This window comes from Sturnus vulgaris, unplaced genomic scaffold, assembly GCF_052056855.1.
Source record: "Sturnus vulgaris isolate bStuVul1 unplaced genomic scaffold, bStuVul1.hap1 Scaffold_319, whole genome shotgun sequence".
Taxonomy (NCBI): Eukaryota; Metazoa; Chordata; class Aves; order Passeriformes; family Sturnidae; genus Sturnus; species Sturnus vulgaris.
The window spans coordinates 134,945-149,847 of record NW_028276389.1 but is presented as its reverse complement, the minus strand read 5'-3'; positions in this window follow the sequence as shown (position 1 = coordinate 149,847).

Here is a 14,903-nt window from a genome sequence, read left to right as displayed (position 1 = left end):
AACCCTAGCCCAAATAACCCTAACCCTAACCCTGACCCTAAACCTAACCCTAAACCAAATAACCCTAACCCTAACCCTAAACCAACTAGCCCTAACACTAACCATAAGCCTAACCTTTACCAAAATAACCCTAACCATAACCCAAACCCAACTAACCATAACCCTAACCCTAACCCTAACCCTAACCCTAACCCTAGCCCAAATAACCCTAACCCTAACCCTAACCCTGACCCTAAACCTAACCCTAAACCAAATAACCCTAACCCTAACCCTAAACCAACTAGCCCTAACACTAACCATAAGCCTAACCTTTACCAAAATAACCCTAACCATAACCCTAACCCAACTAACCATAACCCTAACCCTAACCCTAACCCTAACCCTAGCCCGAATAACCCTAACCCTAACCCTAACCCTGACCCTAAACCTAACCCTAAACCAAATAACCCTAACCCTAACCCTAAACCAACTAGCCCTAACACTAACCATAAGCCTAACCTTTACCAAAATAAACCTAACCATAATCTTTACCAAAATAACCCTAACCGTAACCCTAACCCTAACCGTAACCCTAACCCTAACCCTAACCCTAACCCTAACCCTAACCCTAACCCTAGCCCAAATAACCCTAACCCTAACCCTAAACCTGACCCTAAACCTAACCCTAAACCAAATAACCCTAACCCTAACCCTAAACCAACTAGCCCTAACACTAACCATAAGCCTAACCTTTACCAAAATAACCCTAACCATAACCCAAACCCAACTAACCATAACCCTAACCCTAACCCTAACCCTAACCCTAGCCCAAATAACCCTAACCCTAACCCTAACCCTGACCCTAAACCTAACCCTAAACCAAATAACCCTAACCCTAACCCTAAACCAACTAGCCCTAACACTAACCGTAAGCCTAACCTTTACCAAAATAACCCTAACCATAACCCAAACCCAACTAACCATAACCCTAACCCTAACCCTAACCCTAACCCTAGCCCGAATAACCCTAACCCTAACCCTAACCCTGACCCTAAACCCTAACCTTAACCCTAGCCCAAATAACCCTAACCGTAACCCTAACCCTGACCCTAAACCTAACCCTAAACCAAATAACCCTAACCCTAACCCTAAGCCAACTAGCCCTAACACTAACCATAAGCCTAACCTATACCAAAATAACCCTAACCATAACCCAAACCCAACTAACCATAACCCTAACCCTAACCCTAACCCTAACCCTAGCCCAAATAACCCTAACCCTAACCCTAACCCTAACCCTGACCCTAAACCTAACCCTAAACCAAATAACCCTAACCCTAACCCTAAACCAACTAGCCCTAACACTAACCATAAGCCTAACCTTTACCAAAATAACCCTAACCATAACCCAAACCCAACTAACCATAACCCTAACCCTAACCCTAACCCTAACCCTAGCCCAAATAACCCTAACCCTAACCCTAACCCTGACCCTAAACCTAACCCTAAACCAAATAACCCTAACCCTAACCCTAAACCAACTAGCCCTAACACTAACCATAAGCCTAACCTTTACCAAAATAACCCTAACCATAACCCTAACCCAACTAACCATAACCCTAACCCTAACCCTAACCCTAACCCTAGCCCGAATAACCCTAACCCTAACCCTAACCCTGACCCTAAACCTAACCCTAAACCAAATAACCCTAACCCTAACCCTAAACCAACTAGCCCTAACACTAACCATAAGCCTAACCTTTACCAAAATAACCCTAATCATAACCCAAACCCAACTAACCATAACCCTAACCCTAACCCTAACCCTAACCCTAACCCTAACCCTAACCCTAGCCCAAATAACCCTAACCCTAACCCTAACCCTGACCCTAAACCTAACCCTAAACAAAATAACCCTAACCCTAACCCTAAACCAACTAGCCCTAACACTAACCATAAGCCTAACCTTTACCAAAATAACCCTAACCATAACCCAAACCCAACTAACCATAACCCTAACCCTAACCCGAACCCTAACCCTAACCCTAACCCTAACCCTAACCCTAACCCTAGCCCAAATAACCCTAACCCTAACCCTAACCCTGACCCTAAACCTAACCCTAAACCAAATAACCCTAACCCTAACCCTAAACCAACTAGCCCTAACACTAACCATAAGCCTAACCTTTACCAAAATAACCCTAACCATAACCCAAACCGAACTAACCATAACCCTAACCCTAACCCTAACCCTAACCCTAACCCTAACCCTAACCCTAGCCCAAATAACCCTAACCCCAACCCTAACCATGACCCTAAACCTAACCCTAACCCTAGCCCAAATAACCCTAACCCTAACCCTAACCCTGACCCTAAACCTAACCCTAAACCAAATAACCCTAACCCTAACCCTAAACCAACTAGCCCTAACACTAACCATAAGCCTAACCTTTACCAAAATAACCCTAACCATAACCCAAACCCAACTAACCATAACCCTAACCCTAACCCTAACCCTAACCCTAACCCTAGCCCAAATAACCCTAACCCTAACCCTAACCCTGACCCTAAACCTAACCCTAAACCAAATAACCCTAACCCTAACCCTAAACCAACTAGCCCTAACACTAACCATAAGCCTAACCTTTACCAAAATAACCCTAACCATAACCCTAACCCAACTAACCATAACCCTAACCCTAACCCTAACCCTAACCCTAGCCCGAATAACCCTAACCCTAACCCTAACCCTGACCCTAAACCTAACCCTAAACCAAATAACCCTAACCCTAACCCTAAACCAACTAGCCCTAACACTAACCATAAGCCTAACCTTTACCAAAATAACCCTAACCATAACCCAAACCCAACTAACCATAACCCTAACCCTAACCCTAACCCTAACCCTAACCCTAACCCTAACCCTAACCCTAACCCTAACCCTGGCCCAAATAACCCTAACCCCAACCCTAACCCTGACCCTAAACCTAACCCTAAACCAAATAACCCTAACCCTACCCCTAAACCAACTAGCCCTAACACTAACCATAAGCCTAACCTTTACCAAAATAACCCTAACCATAACCCAAACCCAATTAACCATAACCCTAACCCTAACCCTAACCCTAACCCTAACCCTAGCCCAAATAACCCTAACCCTAACCCTAACCCTGACCCTAAACCTAACCCTAAACCAAATAACCCTAACCCTAACCCTAAACCAACTAGCCCTAACACTAACCATAAGCCTAACCTTTACCAAAATAACCCTAACCATAACCCTAACCCAACTAACCATAACCCTAACCCTAACCCTAACCCTAGCCCAAATAACCCTAACCCTAAACCTGACCCTAAACCTAACCCTAAACCAAATAACCCTAACCCTAACCCTAAACCAACTAGCCCTAACACTAACCATAAGCCTAACCTTTACCAAAATAACCCTAACCATAACCCAAACCCAACTAACCATAACCCTAACCCTAACCCTAACCCTAACCCTAGCCCAAATAACCCTAACCCTAACCCTAACCCTGACCCTAAACCTAACCCTAAACCAAATAACCCTAACCCTAACCCTAAACCAACTAGCCCTAACACTAACCGTAAGCCTAACCTTTACCAAAATAACCCTAACCATAACCCAAACCCAACTAACCATAACCCTAACCCTAACCCTAACCCTAACCCTAACCCTAACCCTAACCCTAACCCTAACCCTAACCCTAGCCCAAATAACCCTAACCCTAACCCTAACCCTGACCCTAAACCTAACCCTAAACCAAATAACCCTAACCCTAACCCTAAACCAACTAGCCCTAACACTAACCATAAGCCTAACCTTTACCAAAATAACCCTAACCATAACCCAAACCCAACTAACCCTAACCCTAACCCTAACCCTAACCCTAACCCTAGCCCAAATAACCCTAACCCCAACCCTAACCCTGACCCTAAACCTAACCCTAAACCAAATAACCCTAACCCTAACCCTAAACCAACTAGCCCTAACACTAACCATAAGCCTAACCTTTACCAAAATAACCCTAACCATAACCCAAACCCAACTAACCATAACCCTAACCCTAACCCTAACCCTAACCCTAACCCTAACCCTAGCCCAAATAACCCTAACCCTAACCCTAACCCTGACCCTAAACCTAACCCTAAACCAAATAACCCTAACCCTAACCCTAAACCAACTAGCCCTAACACTAACCATAAGCCTAACCTTTACCAAAATAACCCTAACCATAACCCAAACCCAACTAACCATAACCCTAACCCTAACCCTAACCCTAACCCTAGCCCGAATAACCCTAACACTTACCCTGACCCTAAACCTAACCCTAAACCAAATAACCCTAACCCTAACCCTAAACCAACTAGCCCTAACACTAACCATAAGCCTAACCTTTACCAAAATAACCCTAACCATAACCCAAACCCAACTAACCATAACCCTAACCCTAACCCTAACCCTAACCCTAACCCTAACCCTAGCCCAAATAACCCTAACCCTAACCCTAACCCTGACCCTAAACCTAACCCTAAACCAAATAACCCTAACCCTAACCCTAAACCAACTAGCCCTAACACTAACCATAAGCCTAACCTTTACCAAAATAACCCTAACCATAACCCAAACCCAACTAACCATAACCCTAACCCTAACCCTAACCCTAACCCTAGCCCGAATAACCCTAACCCTAACCCTAACCCTGACCCTAAACCTAACCCTAAACCAAATAACCCTAACCCTAACCCTAAACCAACTAGCCCTAACACTAACCATAAGCCTAACCTTTACCAAAATAACCCTAATCATAACCCAAACCCAACTAACCATAACCCTAACCCTAACCCTAACCCTAACCCTAACCCTAACCCTAACCCTATCCCTAGCCCAAATAACCCTAACCCTAACCCTAACCCTGACCCTAAACCTAACCCTAAACAAAATAACCCTAACCCTAACCCTAAACCAACTAGCCCTAACACTAACCATAAGCCTAACCTTTACCAAAATAACCCTAACCATAACCCAAACCCAACTAACCATAACCCTAACCCTAACCCTAACCCTAACCCTAACCCTAACCCTAACCCTAACCCTAGCCCAAATAACCCTAACCCTAACCCTAACCCTGACCCTAAACCTAACCCTAAACCAAATAACCCTAACCCTAACCCTAAACCAACTAGCCCTAACACTAACCATAAGCCTAACCTTTACCAAAATAACCCTAACCATAACCCAAACCGAACTAACCATAACCCTAACCCTAACCCTAACCCTAACCCTAACCCTAACCCTAACCCTAGCCCAAATAACCCTAACCCCAACCCTAACCCTGACCCTAAACCTAACCCTAACCCTAGCCCAAATAACCCTAACCCTAACCCTAACCCTGACCCTAAACCTAACCCTAAACCAAATAACCCTAACCCTAACCCTAAACCAACTAGCCCTAACACTAACCATAAGCCTAACCTTTACCAAAATAACCCTAACCATAACCCAAACCCAACTAACCATAACCCTAACCCTAACCCTAACCCTAACCCTAACCCTAACCCTAACCCTAACCCTAACCCTAACCCTGACCCTAAACCTAACCCTAAACCAAATAACCCTAACCCTAACCCTAAACCAACTAGCCCTAACACTAACCATAAGCCTAACCTTTACCAAAATAACCCTAACCATAACCCTAACCCAACTAACCATAACCCTAACCCTAACCCTAACCCTAACCCTAGCCCGAATAACCCTAACCCTAACCCTAACCCTGACCCTAAACCTAACCCTAAACCAAATAACCCTAACCCTAACCCTAAACCAACTAGCCCTAACACTAACCATAAGCCTAACCTTTACCAAAATAACCCTAACCATAACCCAAACCCAACTAACCATAACCCTAACCCTAACCCTAACCCTAACCCTAACCCTAACCCTAGCCCAAATAACCCTAACCCTAACCCTAACCCTGACCCTAAACCTAACCCTAAACCAAATAACCCTAACCCTAACCCTAAACCAACTAGCCCTAACACTAACCATAAGCCTAACCTTTACCAAAATAACCCTAACCATAACCCAAACCCAACTAACCATAACCCTAACCCTAACCCTAACCCTAACCCTAGCCCGAATAACCCTAACCCTAACCCTAACCCTGACCCTAAACCTAACCCTAAACCAAATAACCCTAACCCTAACCCTAAACCAACTAGCCCTAACACTAACCATAAGCCTAACCTTTACCAAAATAACCCTAATCATAACCCAAACCCAACTAACCATAACCCTAACCCTAACCCTAACCCTAACCCTAACCCTAACCCTAACCCTATCCCTAGCCCAAATAACCCTAACCCTAACCCTAACCCTGACCCTAAACCTAACCCTAAACAAAATAACCCTAACCCTAACCCTAAACCAACTAGCCCTAACACTAACCATAAGCCTAACCTTTACCAAAATAACCCTAACCATAACCCAAACCCAACTAACCATAACCCTAACCCTAACCCTAACCCTAACCCTAACCCTAACCCTAACCCTAACCCTAGCCCAAATAACCCTAACCCTAACCCTAACCCTGACCCTAAACCTAACCCTAAACCAAATAACCCTAACCCTAACCCTAAACCAACTAGCCCTAACACTAACCATAAGCCTAACCTTTACCAAAATAACCCTAACCATAACCCAAACCGAACTAACCATAACCCTAACCCTAACCCTAACCCTAACCCTAACCCTAACCCTAACCCTAGCCCAAATAACCCTAACCCCAACCCTAACCCTGACCCTAAACCTAACCCTAACCCTAGCCCAAATAACCCTAACCCTAACCCTAACCCTGACCCTAAACCTAACCCTAAACCAAATAACCCTAACCCTAACCCTAAACCAACTAGCCCTAACACTAACCATAAGCCTAACCTTTACCAAAATAACCCTAACCATAACCCAAACCCAACTAACCATAACCCTAACCCTAACCCTAACCCTAACCCTAACCCTAACCCTAACCCTAACCCTAACCCTAACCCTGACCCTAAACCTAACCCTAAACCAAATAACCCTAACCCTAACCCTAAACCAACTAGCCCTAACACTAACCATAAGCCTAACCTTTACCAAAATAACCCTAACCATAACCCTAACCCAACTAACCATAACCCTAACCCTAACCCTAACCCTAACCCTAGCCCGAATAACCCTAACCCTAACCCTAACCCTGACCCTAAACCTAACCCTAAACCAAATAACCCTAACCCTAACCCTAAACCAACTAGCCCTAACACTAACCATAAGCCTAACCTTTACCAAAATAACCCTAACCATAACCCAAACCCAACTAACCATAACCCTAACCCTAACCCTAACCCTAACCCTAACCCTAACCCTAACCCTAACCCTAACCCTAACCCTAACCCTAACCCTAGCCCAAATAACCCTAACCCCAACCCTAACCCTGACCCTAAACCTAACCCTAAACCAAATAACCCTAACCCTAACCCTAAACCAACTAGCCCTAACACTAACCATAAGCCTAACCTTTACCAAAATAACCCTAACCATAACCCAAACCCAATTAACCATAACCCTAACCCTAACCCTAACCCTAGCCCAAATACCCTAACCCTAACCCTAACCCTGACCCTAAACCTAACCCTAAACCAAATAACCCTAACCCTAACCCTAAACCAACTAGCCCTAACACTAACCATAAGCCTAACCTTTACCAAAATAACCCTAACCATAACCCAAACCCAACTAACCATAACCCTAACCCTAACCCTAACCCTAACCCTAACCCTAACCCTAGCCCAAATAACCCTAACCCTAACCCTAACCCTGACCCTAAACCTAACCCTAAACCAAATAACCCTAACCCTAACCCTAAACCAACTAGCCCTAACACTAACCATAAGCCTAACCTTTACCAAAATAACCCTAACCATAACCCAAACCCAACTAACCATAACCCTAACCCTAACCCTAACCCTAACCCTAGCCCGAATAACCCTAACCCTAACCCTAACCCTGACCCTAAACCTAACCCTAAACCAAATAACCCTAACCCTAACCCTAAACCAACTAGCCCTAACACTAACCATAAGCCTAACCTTTACCAAAATAACCCTAATCATAACCCAAACCCAACTAACCATAACCCTAACCCTAACCCTAACCCTAACCCTAACCCTAACCCTAACCCTAGCCCAAATAACCCTAACCCTAACCCTAACCCTGACCCTAAACCTAACCCTAAACAAAATAACCCTAACCCTAACCCTAAACCAACTAGCCCTAACACTAACCATAAGCCTAACCTTTACCAAAATAACCCTAACCATAACCCAAACCCAACTAACCATAACCCTAACCCTAACCCTAACCCTAACCCTAACCCTAACCCTAACCCTAGCCCAAATAACCCTAACCCTAACCCTAACCCTGACCCTAAACCTAACCCTAAACCAAATAACCATAATCCTAACCCTAAACCAACTAGCCCTAACACTAACCATAAGCCTAACCTTTACCAAAATAACCCTAACCATAACCCAAACACAACTAACCATAACCCTAACCCTAACCCTAACCCTAACCCTAACCCTAACCCTAGCCCAAATAACCCTAACCCTAACCCTGACCCTAAACCTAACCCTAAACCAAATAACCCTAACCCTAACCCTAAACCAACTAGCCCTAACACTAACCATAAGCCTAACCTTTACCAAAATAACCCTAACCATAACCCAAACCCAACTAACCATAACCCTAACCCTAACCCTAACCCTAACCCTAACCCTAACCCTAGCCCAAATAACCCTAACCCTAACCCTAACCCTGACCCTAAACCTAACCCTAAACCAAATAACCCTAACCCTAACCCTAAACCAACTAGCCCTAACACTAACCATAAGCCTAACCTTTACCAAAATAACCATAACCATAACCCAAAGCCAACTAACCATAACCCTAACCCTAACCCTAACCCTAACCCTAGCCCGAATAACCCTAACCCTAACCCTAACCCTGACCCTAAACCTAACCCTAAACCAAATAACCCTAACCCTAACCCTAAACCAACTAGCCCTAACACTAACCATAAGCCTAACCTTTACCAAAATAACCCTAACCATAACCCAAACCCAACTAACCATAACCCTAACCCTAACCCTAACCCTAACCCTAACCCTAACCCTAACCCTAGCCCAAATAACCCTAACCCTAACCCTAACCCTGACCCTAAACCTATCCCTAAACCAAATAACCCTAACCCTAACCCTAAACCAACTAGTCCTAACACTAACCATAAGCCTAACCTTTACCAAAATAACCCTAACCATAACCCAAACCCAACTAACCATAACCCTAACCCTAACCCTAACCCTAACCCTAACCCTAACCCTAACCCTAACCCTAACCCTAACCCTAACCCTAACCCTAACCCTAACCCTAACCCTAACCCTAACCCTAACCCTAACCAAAATAACCATAACCATAACCCAAACCCAACTAACCATAACCCTAACCCTAACCCTAACCCTAACCCTAGCCCTAACCCTAACCCTAACCCTAGCCCAAATAACCCTAACCCTAACCCTGACCCTAAACCTAACCCTAAACCAAATAACCCTAACCCTAACCCTAAACCAACTAGCCCTAACACTAACCATAAGCCTAACCTTTACCAAAATAACCCTAACCATAACCCAAACCCAACTAACCATAACCCTAACCCTAACCCTAACCCTAACCCTAACCCTAGCCCAAATAACCCTAACCCTAACCCTAACCCTGACCCTAAACCTAACCCTAAACCAAATAACCCTAACCCTAACCCTAAACCAACTAGCCCTAACACTAACCATAAGCCTAACCTTTACCAAAATAACCCTAACCATAACCCTAACCCAACTAACCATAACCCTAACCCTAACCCTAACCCTAACCCTAGCCCGAATAACCCTAACCCTAACCCTAACCCTGACCCTAAACCTAACCCTAAACCAAATAACCCTAACCCTAACCCTAAACCAACTAGCCCTAACACTAACCATAAGCCTAACCTTTACCAAAATAAACCTAACCATAATCTTTACCAAAATAACCCTAACCGTAACCCTAACCCTAACCGTAACCCTAACCCTAACCCTAACCCTAACCCTAACCCTAACCCTAGCCCAAATAACCCTAACCCTAACCCTAAACCTGACCCTAAACCTAACCCTAAACCAAATAACCCTAACCCTAACCCTAAACCAACTAGCCCTAACACTAACCATAAGCCTAACCTTTACCAAAATAACCCTAACCATAACCCAAACCCAACTAACCATAACCCTAACCCTAACCCTAACCCTAACCCTAGCCCAAATAACCCTAACCCTAACCCTAACCCTGACCCTAAACCTAACCCTAAACCAAATAACCCTAACCCTAACCCTAAACCAACTAGCCCTAACACTAACCGTAAGCCTAACCTTTACCAAAATAACCCTAACCATAACCCAAACCCAACTAACCATAACCCTAACCCTAACCCTAACCCTAACCCTAACCCTAACCCTAACCCTAACCCTAACCCTAACCCTGACCCTAGCCCAAATAACCCTAACCCTAACCCTAACCCTGACCCTAAACCTAACCCTAAACCAAATAACCCTAACCCTAACCCTAAACCAACTAGCCCTAACACTAACCATAAGCCTAACCTTTACCAAAATAACCCTAACCATAACCCAAACCCAACTAACCATAACCCTAACCCTAACCCTAACCCTAACCCTAACCCTAACCTTAACCCTAGCCCAAATAACCCTAACCGTAACCCTAACCCTGACCCTAAACCTAACCCTAAACCAAATAACCCTAACCCTAACCCTAAGCCAACTAGCCCTAACACTAACCATAAGCCTAACCTATACCAAAATAACCCTAACCATAACCCAAACCCAACTAACCATAACCCTAACCCTAACCCTAACCCTAACCCTAGCCCAAATAACCCTAACCCTAACCCTAACCCTAACCCTGACCCTAAACCTAACCCTAAACCAAATAACCCTAACCCTAACCCTAAACCAACTAGCCCTAACACTAACCATAAGCCTAACCTTTACCAAAATAACCCTAACCATAACCCAAACCCAACTAACCATAACCCTAACCCTAACCCTAACCCTAACCCTAGCCCAAATAACCCTAACCCTAACCCTAACCCTGACCCTAAACCTAACCCTAAACCAAATAACCCTAACCCTAACCCTAAACCAACTAGCCCTAACACTAACCATAAGCCTAACCTTTACCAAAATAACCCTAACCATAACCCTAACCCAACTAACCATAACCCTAACCCTAACCCTAACCCTAACCCTAGCCCGAATAACCCTAACCCTAACCCTAACCCTGACCCTAAACCTAACCCTAAACCAAATAACCCTAACCCTAACCCTAAACCAACTAGCCCTAACACTAACCATAAGCCTAACCTTTACCAAAATAACCCTAATCATAACCCAAACCCAACTAACCATAACCCTAACCCTAACCCTAACCCTAACCCTAACCCTAACCCTAGCCCAAATAACCCTAACCCTAACCCTAACCCTGACCCTAAACCTAACCCTAAACAAAATAACCCTAACCCTAACCCTAAACCAACTAGCCCTAACACTAACCATAAGCCTAACCTTTACCAAAATAACCCTAACCATAACCCAAACCCAACTAACCATAACCCTAACCCTAACCCTAACCCTAACCCTAACCCTAACCCTAACCCTAACCCTAGCCCAAATAACCCTAACCCTAACCCTAACCCTGACCCTAAACCTAACCCTAAACCAAATAACCCTAACCCTAACCCTAAACCAACTAGCCCTAACACTAACCATAAGCCTAACCTTTACCAAAATAACCCTAACCATAACCCAAACCGAACTAACCATAACCCTAACCCTAACCCTAACCCTAACCCTAACCCTAACCCTAACCCTAGCCCAAATAACCCTAACCCCAACCCTAACCCTGACCCTAAACCTAACCCTAACCCTAGCCCAAATAACCCTAACCCTAACCCTAACCCTGACCCTAAACCTAACCCTAAACCAAATAACCCTAACCCTAACCCTAAACCAACTAGCCCTAACACTAACCATAAGCCTAACCTTTACCAAAATAACCCTAACCATAACCCAAACCCAACTAACCATAACCCTAACCCTAACCCTAACCCTAACCCTAACCCTAGCCCAAATAACCCTAACCCTAACCCTAACCCTGACCCTAAACCTAACCCTAAACCAAATAACCCTAACCCTAACCCTAAACCAACTAGCCCTAACACTAACCATAAGCCTAACCTTTACCAAAATAACCCTAACCATAACCCTAACCCAACTAACCATAACCCTAACCCTAACCCTAACCCTAACCCTAGCCCGAATAACCCTAACCCTAACCCTAACCCTGACCCTAAACCTAACCCTAAACCAAATAACCCTAACCCTAACCCTAAACCAACTAGCCCTAACACTAACCATAAGCCTAACCTTTACCAAAATAACCCTAACCATAACCCAAACCCAACTAACCATAACCCTAACCCTAACCCTAACCCTAACCCTAACCCTAACCCTAACCCTAACCCTAACCCTAACCCTAACCCTAACCCTAGCCCAAATAACCCTAACCCCAACCCTAACCCTGACCCTAAACCTAACCCTAAACCAAATAACCCTAACCCTAACCCTAAACCAACTAGCCCTAACACTAACCATAAGCCTAACCTTTACCAAAATAACCCTAACCATAACCCAAACCCAATTAACCATAACCCTAACCCTAACCCTAACCCTAACCCTAACCCTAGCCCAAATAACCCTAACCCTAACCCTAACCCTGACCCTAAACCTAACCCTAAACCAAATAACCCTAACCCTAACCCTAAACCAACTAGCCCTAACACTAACCATAAGCCTAACCTTTACCAAAATAACCCTAACCATAACCCTAACCCAACTAACCATAACCCTAACCCTAACCCTAACCCTAGCCCAAATAACCCTAACCCTAAACCTGACCCTAAACCTAACCCTAAACCAAATAACCCTAACCCTAACCCTAAACCAACTAGCCCTAACACTAACCATAAGCCTAACCTTTACCAAAATAACCCTAACCATAACCCAAACCCAACTAACCATAACCCTAACCCTAACCCTAACCCTAACCCTAGCCCAAATAACCCTAACCCTAACCCTAACCCTGACCCTAAACCTAACCCTAAACCAAATAACCCTAACCCTAACCCTAAACCAACTAGCCCTAACACTAACCGTAAGCCTAACCTTTACCAAAATAACCCTAACCATAACCCAAACCCAACTAACCATAACCCTAACCCTAACCCTAACCCTAACCCTAACCCTAACCCTAACCCTAACCCTAACCCTAACCCTAACCCTAACCCTAGCCCAAATAACCCTAACCCTAACCCTAACCCTGACCCTAAACCTAACCCTAAACCAAATAACCCTAACCCTAACCCTAAACCAACTAGCCCTAACACTAACCATAAGCCTAACCTTTACCAAAATAACCCTAACCATAACCCAAACCCAACTAACCCTAACCCTAACCCTAACCCTAACCCTAACCCTAGCCCAAATAACCCTAACCCCAACCCTAACCCTGACCCTAAACCTAACCCTAAACCAAATAACCCTAACCCTAACCCTAAACCAACTAGCCCTAACACTAACCATAAGCCTAACCTTTACCAAAATAACCCTAACCATAACCCAAACCCAACTAACCATAACCCTAACCCTAACCCTAACCCTAACCCTAACCCTAGCCCAAATAACCCTAACCCTAACCCTAACCCTGACCCTAAACCTAACCCTAAACCAAATAACCCTAACCCTAACCCTAAACCAACTAGCCCTAACACTAACCATAAGCCTAACCTTTACCAAAATAACCCTAACCATAACCCAAACCCAACTAACCATAACCCTAACCCTAACCCTAACCCTAACCCTAGCCCGAATAACCCTAACACTAACCCTGACCCTAAACCTAACCCTAAACCAAATAACCCTAACCCTAACCCTAAACCAACTAGCCCTAACACTAACCATAAGCCTAACCTTTACCAAAATAACCCTAACCATAACCCAAACCCAACTAACCATAACCCTAACCCTAACCCTAACCCTAACCCTAACCCTAACCCTAGCCCAAATAACCCTAACCCTAACCCTAACCCTGACCCTAAACCTAACCCTAAACCAAATAACCCTAACCCTAACCCTAAACCAACTAGCCCTAACACTAACCATAAGCCTAACCTTTACCAAAATAACCCTAACCATAACCCAAACCCAACTAACCATAACCCTAACCCTAACCCTAACCCTAACCCTAGCCCGAATAACCCTAACCCTAACCCTAACCCTGACCCTAAACCTAACCCTAAACCAAATAACCCTAACCCTAACCCTAAACCAACTAGCCCTAACACTAACCATAAGCCTAACCTTTACCAAAATAACCCTAATCATAACCCAAACCCAACTAACCATAACCCTAACCCTAACCCTAACCCTAACCCTAACCCTAACCCTAACCCTAACCCTAGCCCAAATAACCCTAACCCTAACCCTAACCCTGACCCTAAACCTAACCCTAAACAAAATAACCCTAACCCTAACCCTAAACCAACTAGCCCTAACACTAACCATAAGCCTAACCTTTACCAAAATAACCCTAACCATAACCCAAACCCAACTAACCATAACCCTAACCCTAACCCTAACCCTAACCCTAACCCTAACCCTAACCCTAGCCCAAATAACCCTAACCCTAACCCTAACCCTGACCC